Here is a 15,475-nt window from a genome sequence, read left to right on the forward strand (position 1 = left end):
CGTGGTGCTCGCAGTGGCGCTCGCGCGGGAACTCATCAAGCTATCTCCCCGCCACTGGCTGATAACAATCCTTTTAATGTCCTTCGAGATAATATAGATGAAGCTCCTACGGAATCTTCTGTTCCTAAAACTTCCTCTTCGGCGGATACTCGCCCCAAACAACTCTCCAAATTACCAGCAGCTCCGCCCTCTGGCAAACGGGCAAAAATTAACCCCCCTTCTCCTACTAATCCATCCTCATCAGTCTCTATGGAGCTTCTCCTTGATGAAATTCGTGCTCTGAAGCCTTATATGGAAGAAACTAATTCGCGCCTACAAAGCCTTGAGGACAACTGGTCTCACACCATCCAGAGAGTTGTGACCCTTGAACAAAGAGTTGACGCGTCAGAAGATACCTTACGTCAAGTACCCATCTTACATACAGAAATTGATCGTCTTAAACAACAAGTCGAACAATTGGAAAACCGCAACAGGCGCAACAACCTGCGTATTTATGGTCTGGCTGAAGGCCTTGAAGGTTCCAATCCAATTCCATTTTTCCAGTCATTCCTACCGTTTCTTCTTGGTCTTCCTGAATCTCCTCCTTTGAACATTCAACGCGCTCATCGTTTGGGCCGGTTGTCTGCTTCTTCCTCCTCCTCAGCGAGACCTAGAGGTACTATTTTATACTTTCTGGAATATACGGACCTCCTCAAAGTACTCCAAGCTGCCAAACAAAAAGGAAAGATCTCTTGGCATGGCTCCAATCTATTTTTTACCCAGGACTACGCCAAAGTGACTGCAGATCGTCGGAAAAAGTTCCTGGAAATGAGACCTGCTCTCCGGAGTCTTAATGCGAGATATGGCCTTTTTCATCCATGCCTTTTTAAAGTGACATATAATAACAAGACTGTCTCTTATGAAGATCCGGCTGTTCTTCAACAATTTTTGAATACCTGTCGTCATGAGTCCATGGATGTCTCCAGATTATAATTATTCTGTCTCCCTCATGTAGAATGTTTGCTGTTTTATTGTATATGGTTTTATTGTTCCACATTGTTAACATTTGTATTTGGTCTTTTTCCCCTTAGTTTTGGATACTTGGGCCCCTGTTTGTTGTCCTCTTCAATTTTCCTGGATGCCGCCCTTCCTGCCGTTGTTGCCCTGTGGGTTCCCGTTCGGCGTTCCATTTCCCTGATGTGGTTCCAACACCCTCATCCTTTCTTGTTCTCCTGTGGTATGTCTTTTGCCATTGTGTTCTTCTGTTTATGGAATTGGTTGCTTTGTTGCTTTCTTCTCTTTATTCTATTCTCTTCTCTTACTCCTTCTTTCTTTTCTCATTACCATTGTTTCATTCTTTTTTCTTTTAATCTTACCTACTGCTCTTTTCTTTCTCTTTCTCTCTTCCTCTTGATCCAGTTCCTTCAATCTATTTTTTACCTTTTTCCCTTATTTGCTTATTCCTATTTCATTCTCGTTTCATCTCTGTACTCTTTGATTTTCTTCCCTTTTCAGTATAATGTGTTTTATGGTGGTTCCTTGGTCGTATTTATTAAATTATGTATCTGCTTTTCTTTCTTGTACTTGATACTATTTCTTCTCCTTGCAATGCTTTGTCTTTCCTTCTTCTACTAATGTAAGGATTACTATCCAGTTTTTCTCTACTTATGCTCTTCTGTTTTCCTTTTATTTACATTTTCCTCCTTATTTGTGAATGACTTTGAATATTTTATCCTGGAATGTTAAAGGTCTTGGGTCACCTATCAAACGTCAAAGAGTTTTATCTCATGTAGCAAATTTAAAAGGGGATATTGTTTTACTACAAGAAATTCATGTTAAAGATACTGAAATTCCTAAATTGCGTCGTAATTGGGTTGGTCATGTGTTTGCCTCTCCTGGGTCTGGGAAGCGCAACGGTGTTGCCATTCTGTGCCATAAGAAGTTAGATGTTCAGCTTGTCAATCAAGATAATGACGCAGATGGTAGGTGGGTAGCGGTTTCTTTGTTGATTAATAAAATTCCTCTGACTATTATCAATATTTATGCTCCCACTGTTCCAGATAAAGTCTTTTGGCCCCGTATTCTCTCATTGCTTATGCAAGTCACCGATGATTATCTGATTTTGGGTGGAGATTGTAATATGGTTGTAGACCCCTTTTTGGACAGAAGATCTGATTCTAGATTCTCCCCCTCCCACATGCATTCTTTGTTTACCTCCACTATTTCCCAAAGAGCCCTTGTTGATTCGTGGAGGCTCTGCCACCCTACTCTTAGAGAGTACACTTTCTACTCACCTCCTCACTCTTCCCAGTCCCGGTTAGATTATATTTTCATTTCCAAAGCCCTCACTCAGCTTATCACTCATTCAGACATAGGTTCTATTTTAATTTCTGATCATGCTCCAGTCTCCTTAAGCTTGGAATTACTCCCCCCAGTGAAAGGCACTAGGAGATGGAGGTTTAATAACTCTCTTTTACTGGACCCGCAATTTACACCAGCTTTTATGGAGTTTGCCTCTTCATTTTTTGTAGACAATGACTCACCTCAGTTAACTCCTTCCCTTATTTGGGATACATTTAAAGCCGCCTCTAGAGACTTCATTATTGCATTTGTTGCCCGTAAACGTCGTAAAGCTTCTCAATCGACTCAGTTGCTTAACACACAAATTAAACAATTAGAACACTCCTTTTACCTCTCTAAGAAGCAATCTGACCTAGATAGTCTTATTAAGGCTAAGCTCTCCTTTAATAAAATCTCCACTGATTCTGCCAATTTATTTTTACTTAAGTCTAGTGCTAAGTATTATACTGCCCAAAATAAAGCAGGTAATCTTTTAGCTAGATACCTCAAAGTCAGGAAAGAACGTACTAAAATTGAATCCATTGTTACCTCCTCTAATGTTGTGGTCCATAAAGACGAAGATATTTTGGCTGAATTTACGGATTTCTATCAGCGTTTATATACTCCGGAAACCTCCCCAGACATATCCGAAATTACGCGTTATTTATCGTCCATTGCCCCACCTTCCCCCTCGGGGGTTGATTTCTCTCCTTTAGAGTCTGACATTACTTGCAACGATATTCTGGAGGCTATTCAAGTTCTGAAGAGAGGTAAAGCCCCTGGCCCTGATGGGTTTACTATAGAATTTTATTCCCATTTCTCCTCCCTACTTCTTCCTAGGATTCATCAGCTATTTTCATCCTTTATATCATCCCAAAGATCAGAAGGTACCTTTCAGGAGGCCCTTATTTGTCTTCTCCCCAAAGATGGTAAGGATCACACCTTTTGTAAGAATTATAGGCCCATTTCCTTAATTAATTTAGATTATAAAATTTTTGCCAAGATCCTTGCATTTCGTTTAGAAAAAATTCTTCCAAAATTAATTGCCAAAGAACAATGTGGATTTATTAAAGGACGTCACTTATCTGACAATACCCGTCTTTTCTTTAATGTTTCTCTCTCATAAGTCGTCATTGGCAGCTATTGCATTGGACGCTGAGAAAGCTTTTGATAGAGTCAATTGGCAATTTATTTTTTCCTCCCTTTCTTGGTTTGGTTTCGACCCTAAATTTCTTTCTTATGTCTCAATGCTTTACTCTTCTCCTAGGTCCTTTATTCTAGCCAATGGCCTTGTTTCATCTTCCTTTTCGCTTCTTCGTGGGGTTCGACAGGGGTGTCCGCTGTCCCCCCTCCTATTTATATTAGCATTAGAACCCTTTTTAACTAAAATTCGTATGAACGCTGATATTTCTGGTTTCCCTTATGGTTCTACACAGTTAAAGATTTCTGCATACGCAGATGATATTTTGCTATTTCTCTCGAATCCCCATACATCTCTTCCGGCATTTTTATCAGAAGTCTCGAATTATGCATCAGTGTCTGGCTATAAGCTTAATGTAGACAAGTGCGAAATCCTTCCTCTTAATAAATTTTGTTTTCATGCCGATTTCTTAACTTCTTCCTTTAATTGGAGCCCGAACAAAATCAAATATCTTGGTCTTTGGTTTACACCTTCTATTAAGGACACAGTGGCTTTGAACTTTAAAAATTTACTAACAGCTCTTACCACCTCTACGAAACAATGGCATCCTTTGTTCTTATCGTGGTGGGGTAGGTTAGATTCTATCAAGATGATGTTGGTTCCTTTAATCTTATTTCTCTTGTCGAATCTTCCGGTTCACATTCCTAAGTTCTATTACAAGAGTATCTATTCCGTTTTATCTAAATTTTTATGGCAAAACAAAACTGCCAGAATGTCTTTTTCTAGACTTAAATCTCCTAAACACTTGGGTGGTGTCAATTTTCCTGATTTTTCGTCGTATCATACTTCCTTTTTTCTTACTCATTCTGCTTTTCTCATTTCTGACCATACTCCTGACCCCTCTTCTTGTCCTCTGTGGGTAGAGGTTGAGACTTCCTTTTTTCAACCCTTTACGTTTGAAGAATTTGTTTCATTGTCACAAGCTCCAAAGAAATTTTCTCTCCCTATTCTTCAACATGTTTGCAAAACTTTTCAACCCATTACTTTGCATAACCTGGATGACCGTGCTCGTTTTTTGCAATCCCCTATCTGGTATAACTCTCTTATCAAGATTAAAAATAGATCTATTTTTTGGAATGATTGGCTATCTCTAGGTCTTAAATGGACTCATCAACTCTTTCATGATGGTTCTTTTATCCCCTTTTCTGTTCTTCAGGATCGTTTCTCTCTCCCCCTCTCTTCTTATCCTAAGTATATTCTATTAAAATCGGCGGCTCAAGCTACTTTTGATGCTCTTACGGGTACTTCCATTCAATATACTTCCTCTCTCGTTTCCTTGCCATTTTTACATTCCTCTCCATCCGCTTCTCAAATTTACAAAAAATTGCGAGATTCATCTGCTGATCGAGTGAAATCTGCTGTGGAATGTGCTTGGGAATCAGATTTAGAGGATTGTTTTCCTCTCACTACTTGGGACAACATCTGGATCAAAATAAGGAAATCGTCTAGAGCGGCAAATACAACCCAAACGCTATTTTTTATATACAATCGACTTTTAATCACCCCATCCAAACTACATCACATTGACCCCTCCTTCCCGGCCACTTGTTGGTCCTGTGCGGCTTTAATGGCTGATCTTAAACACATGTTGTTTACTTGCCCTGATGTTCACCTTTTTTGGAGCAAAGTGTGGCAACAAATTAATTCCATTTTTTCTACCAATTTCCCCTTTTCTTTTTCTCATATTTTTCTTGGGAGTCTCTCACAAATCTGGTCCTCCTCCAACACTGATACCTCCATTGTTGATCTCCTCCTTGCTGTGGCGTTTCAACAAATCACGAAAGCTTGGAAGGATACTTCTCTTATTTCCTACCAAGCATGGTGGTATGGGGTTTGTTATAACCATAGGTTAGATAGAGCATATGTCTACCCTATTTCCCTTGCGATTAAAAGGGACTTATTATGGCTACCCATTACTTCTTTTTTAAATGTATCTGCCCAATCCATTCCCTTACATAACCCCTGCAGGGAGGAAGTACCTAAGCCTCCTTGATGTTTTTTTTTTTGTTTTTATTAATGATTCTGATGGTATCAACGTATGTACCTTTGTCAATCTGTTCTATCTCTTGTTAATTATTAATTCCTGCATTATGAAATCACATTTGCTTTTTATACTGCCACTTATTTAGTATAGTGTTGAAATATGTTTTTGATGATATCCCTTTTTCTCTCCTTCTTTTCTTCTCTCTCTTTTTCTCTCTATTTCTTCTATTATTTTGGAACGTTTTACATTGTATTTTTTATCACAAGTCTATATTATTACTGTACTGCAACTTCTTTCGTTTTTCAATAAAATCCTCTTTAAACTGGAAGAATATCAGAGCTACCAATAATAAGCCCAAAAGAGGCATTCATGTATTTTGACAAATCCACAGTGGGTTTGGATGGAAGGTTGTTAAGCCCTACTGGATATGTAGAGTATGAAGAGAATTACTGTCTGGCAGAGCTTGGAGAGCGGTGCTGAAGCAATTCCATCAGCCATAGGTAATGAGGACTTAGTGCACCCAGAAATGGATTGTGAGGCTGAAGCAGGGAAACATAAAATACAGAAAGACTAGTACACATTGTTTAGGGACAGACCGGGTGTTTTGTCTTTTCTGGATTACGAAATGTTCCTTTGGATTTGTAGAAGTTATTATGGAGACCGCTGGGGGAATAGTGAGGAAATAATATACGTGGGGAAGTGGAAAGGTTTAGTCATGGGGTACTTTAGGTAGAGACTTGGATACATTGGCAAGTTTTGAAGGATTTTTGAAGGGGTGAGGCAGTGCTTAATTTGTGAATATAGAGTGCCGGTGCCCAAAGCACTGCTTAGGAGCCGGACTGACGCTATTAGAAGCCAGAACACTGAATACCATGGCTGGTAGTCATAAATCTACCTCAGGCTTAAATATTAATTGAAGCAGTGAGATTCTTGAATAAAATATGTGTGCTGCAATTAATAATAAAACAAAACATATGACCATAATTAGCAATACAAGAAAAGTGGAGAGAATTAATAATTCCACCATTGTGCTAAAACAATGAATATATGCTTGCATATATGTGGACTAATATAATATAGTGTTGTGTGATCGTACCTAATGCTTCCTAACCTAGTATGGCCTAGGATGGGTGATCTGCCAAGAATCCCTGCTGGGTGATCTAACTTCCCATTACCTGCGGGTAAGTGTCATCAGGTGGTCCGTCTTGGTGTAGAGCAGGACATCCCTTGTGGAAATGACAGGGATCAGCTGAGCTGTATTTCTGGCATGCCATGACCTATAAGTGTCAGCAGAGTGCTCTTCTGATATAAATGAGGAAGCTAATTCGTTAATATAATAAACAGTGTCCATGTTGGTATGCCAAGGTTTTTGTCAGTCCGCAATTGTTTGTGTTAGCTAGCTAGCGTCATTGCGTACTGGGCAACAATAAGCCGTGACATTTGTGCAGTGAACTCTATACATCGTACTTAGGGGCCCATTAGGATGTCAGGCGGCGGCACCACCGCGGTGCTGGCGGTGCGGGAAAAAGCTATTTTCCGCCCGCGAGCAGCGTCCCTCTCATCCGCCATATTAGTATGGCAAACATAGGCCATTTCCCGACCGCCACGATTCACGCGCACCGCCATCAAAGTGCGCCCACCACCGCGGCGGTGGGAGCCAATGGAGACTCACCGCCGTGCGGAATGACGTCCGCCCTGCTCCACAAATTAGGATGACGCAAGCAAGCAGATGCACCGCAGCGGAGACACCACTCAACCAGAGACAGCGGAAGCTCGACAGCCGAGCGCGAAACCAGAGTCCCGGTCAAGACCGCCATGGACCCAGCTCTACATGTCTTTCCGGTGCTGTACCTGCTACATCACCAGGAACTCATGGACCGCCGCGGATGCCGCCGCAGGTACACAGCAACACAAACACAGCACACAACACACGGGCTGACACAAGGTCTAAATCCACATCAGACACCCTAGGGGGGACAGGGACACATCCACAAGGGCACCCACACATCACCTACCTGCCACAAAGTTACCCCTCTGCATCCTGGACACACAGCTACCGCCACCATACAGCAATGTCCCAGTCACGTCACCGCAGCGGCGAACACAAGCAAATACATGCACACAATGCAGAAGGCAGGGCCAGTGCCAGGCATGGGCAGGGCACAAAGACCACAGGGCCACACACCCTCCCACCACACACTAGCACACCCCATGAAGGCACATGCCATGTGCCCCTCCTGTGCACCCCATGCACAACAACAATCCAGGTCAATACACACCCTGCACCACACAACAAACAATCATGGAGACACACACTGCAGGAGTGGCTGTGCAGGACCACACAACACACAGCACAGTAGCACAGGGCCAGGGAAACACACACACCACCACAACACCACACTCAGGGAAATATAAATGAAGACAAGCAACAAATGAACACATACAGGGAATTAACATCCAAATGGACACACAACCTGCACAGTCACACATACATACCACAGACTCACACACACACACAAATACACACCCCACATGCCAACAGCAATGGAGCACAAGAAATATGGAAACCAAGGTGGGCTGCACACAAATGGAAGGTCATGGAGACACACAACAAGCATGTGTACATCACATCAACACAAGGAACAGAGCACAACACCCTCACACCATCAAAGCACACATGGCTGGCACAGTCATTGAACTCAAACCACAGACAGTTCAGTGCAACAACACAGGGAGATAGCAATCACACCACGTATAGGCACAAGGATGAAAGGAAGGCCCTGAAGTCAAACTGTGAACAGCCACACATCCATACAACTACTTCACAGGAGTACACCAGCAGCACTACACACAGGGCCATCTACACACCTCAGGACTGACAAACACCAGTAAGAATCTACACACATACCCCCCTCACATCAGCAGCACACAACACCAGTGCCAAACACACTGATGGCTGGCAATACTTGACAGTCAATACACACACAAACAACCACACACCCTGGGCTCCGCCACAAACATTACACACACACACACATGCACACACACGCGCACACACACACACACACACACACAGGGATGCCACCAAAAAATGTGGAAACAAATACAACAGACAAACACATAACCCAACAGAAACACACACAGAGCCACAACAACAACAACAGACATGCCCTGTGCAGCTAAACTGGGGAAAGGCAATGGGAGCACAGAGACAACAGGAGTGCACAACCTCATCACTCAGGAACAATGCACATAAAACATACCACAACACACACAAGAAGTGCACCATCACAGAACAACCCAGCCACAGCAAACATACAACAGATGCACAGGCAGAACAATCACATAGCAAACACAGCACAACATCAGGGGATGCACACCAGGCAATCACAAGGCAACATACACACACAGCAATGCATGTACAACAAGCTGTGTGTGCACACCAAGCATTCCAGACACACACAAACATCACTGACAGAACAGCAACCCCCACAACACCATACAGCACAGCACAAAGACAACAGCACACCCAGGAAGTGAAGCAATACCACAGCCAACACACATACATCCAACACAACACCCAATAGATGCACAAGTCTGGGACACAAAGGTGGAAGCAACTTGACCAGAGGACTGGGCAGCACACACAGTTGAACTGCATAGGAGCAACCATGACTGACAAACAGCACCAGAACATCACACATGACCCATTGGGGAAATGCCCTGAGTGACACATTGACCCTGGTCAAAGAACTGCACCACAAAGCACAGTGTCACAAATGAAGTCATGGCGAGGCACACACACATACAAACCAAGGGGACAGCTCACACCAAAGTGAAGTGTACTGCATGTCAGTAGAGGACATGGCAGGAGTGTACCATACACAAAGAGAGGGAGTGCAGACCCACAATTGGTAGGCAGCCGAAGCACAGATAGGGGATGGCATGACAACACACACAACATGCCACACTGGAGGCAAGAAGGCAATATGTGACAGCAATGCATGAGAAAAGACAACCACAATGGCAGTGTGGAGCAGCAGGTATGCACAGTCTCCACGAACAGCCACCAGACACATGGATGTGCAAAAAAACACAACACTGACTTGCCAGTAACAATCTCTGTATACTCACAAGTGACAAAAACAGCAAGTAGGAATCAGACAGAACTGCAAGGACACCCCAACACACAGCACAGTGCACAACATACAATTCACACATGGGCATACAACTACATCCACAGGGATGAACAATCAAAACAACAGGCACACAACTCCTGGGTGACACATGTGTGTAGTTGACAGTGCAGAGGCATGTACACATCAACACTCCCCACAAACTCACCCCCTTCACACTGCTCACTATCTAGCCATCCAAGAGCACAAATGGAAAGTAAGCCATGGGACTAGGATGACTGGCCATCACTAGATGACCACACACATACACCACTGGGCCCACATAAAGGAAGAACACATATACATGATGACCCTGGACAGCCTGCCTGCAATACTGTGTGCAGAAACCCACTCTGTGCTGGTAGTGCCCCCCAACCTGACGAGTACAATATAGCCAACATGAACTAATTAGGTAAATGACTACTGCTAACCATTCGAAATTGACACCATTGCCCACACAAGTATCTGGGTCAAGAAGAACTGAAGACCCTGTCACCTCTGAAAGAAAGAGAGTAAGTAAGCCCAAACATTGACTATGTTGAAGTGCCACACAGACCATCTGGCACAGTAAAACATTTACACACAGCAAAAGAACTTTATTCAGTAAGGACACTGACAAAATAGACAACAGGAGCAACTGTCTTTATTCACATATTGTACAGATAGGTACCATGAGAAGAGAAGAGCAAGGCACAAGATGCAGAGCATGTCCATGAGAAGCTGCACAGGCAGGGGGCACACAGCAGTGAACGACAAGGCCAGTGGGCAGGACAAAGTGCAGACTGAGTCCATGAGAAGCTGCACAGGCAGGGGGCACAAAGCAGTGAACGACAAGGCCAGTGGGCAGGACAAAGTGCAGACTGAGTCCATGAGAAGCTGCACAAGCAGGGGGCACACAGCAGTGAATGACAAGGCCAGTGGGCAGGACAAAGTGCAGACTGAGTCCATGAGAAGCTGTACAGGCAGGGGGCACACAGCAGGGAAAGACAAGGCCAGTGGGCAGGGCAAAGAGCAGATTGAGTCCATGAGAAGCTGCACAGGCAGGGGGCACACAGCAGTGAACGACAAGGCCAGTGGGCAGGACAAAGTGCAGACTGAGTCCATGAGAAGCTGCACAGGGACTAGTTCAACACAGCAAAGAGCAACAAGGCCAGTGGCCAGTTCAGGGTGCAGAGTATGTCCATGATAAGCTGCACAGGGAATAGTTCAACACAGCAAAGAGCAACAAGGCCAGTGGCCAGTTCAGGGTGCAGAGTATGTCCATGAGCAGCTGCACAGGGAATGTGTGCGACTGTACCTTTCCATGGTCAGCAACACAGTCAGGGGGCAACAATGTGCACTACAGGCCCACCTGTGTGAGAGACAGGTGTGTGTGGGTGACTACTACTCAGACTTGGCTGTCAGGCGGACTGGGAGCTGGCTGTGTCTCGGGGACTGTCGGGGCACTTGACGGGGAAGAGAGCGTAACAGCTGAGGTAGAGCTATCAGTGGCTTGGCAAGCTGGAGAGCTGCTTGGACCAGGTGGTGTAGTGGCACGTGGAGGTGGAGTCATGCATACGGGAGACACGGTGTGGCTGGGAGATTGTGGAAGGATGCCCTTCCACTTCTTGGGGATCCTAAATGGCTTGACTGAAAGTGGATCAATGGGAAGTGGTGTGAGCACAACAGGCACACTCACCACCACAGGTGCTGCAGGTGCAGGTGCTGGCAGCCCCTCTGGTGATGTGCTGGACCCAGCGGAACGCTTTCCCTGGCTTCGCCTCTGCCCCCCTTTCCTCTGTTTACTAGGTGTTACCCCTACAGTGCCCTCCGGCCCCTGCTTCACTGGGCTTGGAATGGGAGTCGAGGTGGTTGGTGATTCTGCCTTGGAGCCCTTCCTAGGTGTACCCTTGGCATGCACAACCTCCTTGGTGGGCACAGACACTGTATGCTTCTCTTTGCGAGATGCTTTAGGGGCAGGAGAGTCCTTGGATGGGGATGCTACTGAGGCATGTGTGCCTGAGGTCTGCTGCTTCGCTTTTTGTCCGCTGGTGTCGCTTGACGGGCTTTTCTCCCTGCGTTCTGGGTTGCCTTTGGTCTTCTGAGGGGATGGGGTCTGTGCCCGGGACTGCTTGGGTTGCTGCTGCTGTGTGCTTCGTGCTTTGTGTGCTGTATCGTGACTTTGACATATGTGGTCCGTGGTCACTATCGTCAGACGTTCCCACGGCCAGGGGGGTGGAAAACTGTACCAGAGCTGGACTGTGAGTATGTGCCAGTTGCAGGGCAGACATCACTGTTGATGACAAAGCCTGGACTGTCCGGTGCAGCCCACCCACGTCGGAATGTATGCCCTCCATGAAAGCAACCACCTGGGCCAACTTCTTGTTGTGGTCAATGAAGGCATTGAGGAGAGCTGTCTGGCCTACACACAGCTGGCGCAAAAGGTCCACAGACTCAGCACTGATGGCAGCAGGGCGGACAGGGACAGGGGCAGCGGTGCCAGGGGTGAAGGACACTCTTCCCCTCTTACTGAGACGGACACGGGCAGCACCAGAGGAAGTGGCTGGGAGGGTGGGCAATGTCCGCTGTGTGGTGGAAGTCGATGCAGTCCCCGTTCCCTGTGCCCTCCAACATGGATGCATTCCCGCTGGCATCGGATGATGTGGTGCTTTGTGTCTCAGGCTGGGATTCCTCCAGCAGACTCCTGTCCCCCTCTGAGGCGCTGGTGACATCTGCGTCAGTGGGCTCCTGGGCAGCTGTTGTGCTGGTTTCACCCCCACTGGTGTCCATCTCCTGTCCCTTCGTGACCACAGGTGATGCTGCATGAGAGAGAGAGATGTAGGGACAGGTCAGTGGCAGCAACAGAACAAACATATGCATGCAATGCATGACAAAAGTTGACCAAATCTACATGTTGCACACCACCCTGTGCAATCACATCATGCCAACTCAGTATATAGACTCAAGCAGTGCGTGGAAACTGGAAACTCAGGCATGAGTGAGCCATGTGATGACCACACAGCACAACACCCTGCTTGTGGCTCTGTTCAAACAGACACGCAACTAGCTCTGAGCACACCTAGGGACATGATGGGGGCACAGTACTTGTTGCCAATGACAGATCTGGATGGAACAGCAGGGGACAACACAGACCCAGACTACAACATGACAGTCCACAATGGACATTAACCCATGACACCCACCATGTCGTACCTTGGGGACAATAGAATGGTGCACATTGCTGTCAGATGTGTAGGCCTCCCCAAACTGGGTGCATGCAATGGACGCATTGATGTACGCACAGTCAGATCGTGCACACTGCCGTTCCCTCCCATGGGATTCCAAAGACTACCACAATGCAGAAGAAACCTGAAGAGCACAACGCAGAATGTAATGTGAAGGCACAGCATACAAATCACCTTTGTAAGTACAGGTAGGGCAAATGCATGCCACCGGCACCAAGGCCAGCAGCCACTTACATGCCACAGCATCACACTACTAACATCACATAGGCCAGCGCTGGCACAGGCTCTGTACACATGCAGCCTCTCCCAGACAAAGTCAGACTCCCCAAATGCTCACCCCTGGCTTGCTGCTGATGCTCCTTCAAACATGCATCCAGCTCAGGCTGTGTCACAGCCAAGATGCGCCCCATTAGTGGTGTCATGCTGCGCCGTGCCAGACGCCCAGTGCGAGGAAGCAGCCCCAAGGTCATCTCCGCCCCATTCTTTGCCAGCCGGCTGATGTCGTCCCATCTCTTTTGGCAGTGGGTGCGCCGTCGGTTTGAGACCCCCAGAGCTCGCCCCTTCGCTGCACTGGCCCTCCACACAGCCTTACGCTGGTGTACCTTGAGCTGCAGGCATTGGGAGACAAGAGGAAATTATCAGTGACACAGTGTCAAGTACCAACATCTATCAGTATAGCAGCAAGATACAAAATCATCACATATCCAACCATAGGTCAATCAGAGATTATGGCACAGCTTACATGGGACACCTGCATGGGAAAAGCTGATGTTAAAGCATGCAGGTGTGAGGGGGAACACAGTCCCTGCACATCTCACACACATGCAGGATGCCAGCACTGAAACACCCATGTATCCTGCCCACATCTCCAGTCCATTGTTGGCTTGAGCAACACATACATCAAATGTCAACCTGTGTTTGGAGGTGGACTCACTGTGTCCAAGACTGCGCAGCCATCAATGTCCCTGTCCTGTGAATAGATGAATGTGTCATGGTGGTCACATTGAGGGACATGATCTCACAAATACAAAATGCCATTCACAAGGGCAGTTGTGTGCAAAATACAGTGCTGAGATGGCACATAGCTGGAGTGCAATGTGAAAAGACTGATGTCATACTCTGTAAGTTAAGTGAGGTGTCCTTGTCGGCGGGGACTGTGCAGGCCAGCTGGGCTCACACTGAGATGGACTACAGGGGCACACACAGCCATCCAGCCAAGCAATCACTGTCCTGACTACAGCATGAACAACCTTCTGTGTCACTGTATGGCTGCCCACACAACACAGGTCACTCATACATACATGTGCAGGGAGGGAAAGCAGTGGCATTGTGTACACACACCCTCCCACTGGAGACAGCATGTCAGGCAGGGCATGAAACTACCCCACACTCCCAGGCACATACTACATCGGTCCAACTACATGTGTGGCCCCCCTGCCCTACCCAACCACTGTCAAAGACTTACCACGACATTTGGGGCACCATATAGCCTTGGGTACTGTGTGAGCACCTCATCCACCAGGACCTCCAGCTCCTCGCTTGTGGAGGGACTGGCACGGATATTCTCTGTCCTTGCCATCACTGTGGACATGAGACAACAGCAGCGGATTTGGGTGGTGAGGGGTCTCAGGCAGAAGTCCCTGGAGGCAGCAGCAGGTGTGGGGTCTCTGGCAGCAGGCTCTGGAGGCAGCAGCAGGTGAGGGGACTCAGGCAGCAGTCACTGGAGGCAGCAGCAGGTGAGGGGTCTCTGGCAGCAGGCTCTGGAGGCAGCAGCAGGTGAGGGGACTCAGGCAGCAGTCACTGGAGGCAGCAGCAGGTGAGGGGACTCAGGCAGCAGTCACTGGAGGCAGCAGCAGGTGAGGGGTCTCTGGCAGCAGGCTCTGGAGGCAGCAGCAGGTGAGGGGTCTCTGGCAGCAGGCTCTAGGAGCAATGGAAATGTGAGGCTTACTCCCACACATATATAGCCCCCTGGAGTCGTTTCAAGGGTGCCAAGCTGCATCAATTGGTGGTCCAGCTCTGCCTCTTTCAAATGCATCCAATGACCGTCTCCGCGGTGGCGGAGCACGCCTACCGCGATCTTCAAAATTGCATCATGTCACCACAATCATGGCTCCCATTGGCTGTGAGGGCATGCTCCATGGCGGTGACACAACGCTGGGGCACAGGGTGCGCTACCACGATGGTGCATCTTTCAAATGCAGCCAATGTCCACCTCTGCGGTGGTGGAGCACGCCTACCGCGATCTTCAAAATTGCATTATGCCACTGCTATCGAGCTTCTCATTGGCTCTAGGGCAAGCTCCATGGCGGTGACACACCGCAGGGGCCTGGTGTACGCTACCGTGATTTTAGCGGCGGAGCATGCCCACCGCCATTTCCCCATGTCTCCATGCCTATGACTACCGCACTTGTGTGAATGGGGGTGCTGGTGACACATCGCCAGGGCCAGGCGGTAGCTACCGCGATATGGGTGCCATTTATTGACATGAGGCACTGCGATTTGGGTGGCGGAGCATGCCCACCGCCATATGGGCATGCCTCCATGCCTATGACTACCGCACTTGTGTGAATGG

Source organism: Triturus cristatus, chromosome 3_2, assembly GCF_964204655.1.
Source record: "Triturus cristatus chromosome 3_2, aTriCri1.1, whole genome shotgun sequence".
Lineage (NCBI taxonomy): Eukaryota > Metazoa > Chordata > Amphibia > Caudata > Salamandridae > Triturus > Triturus cristatus.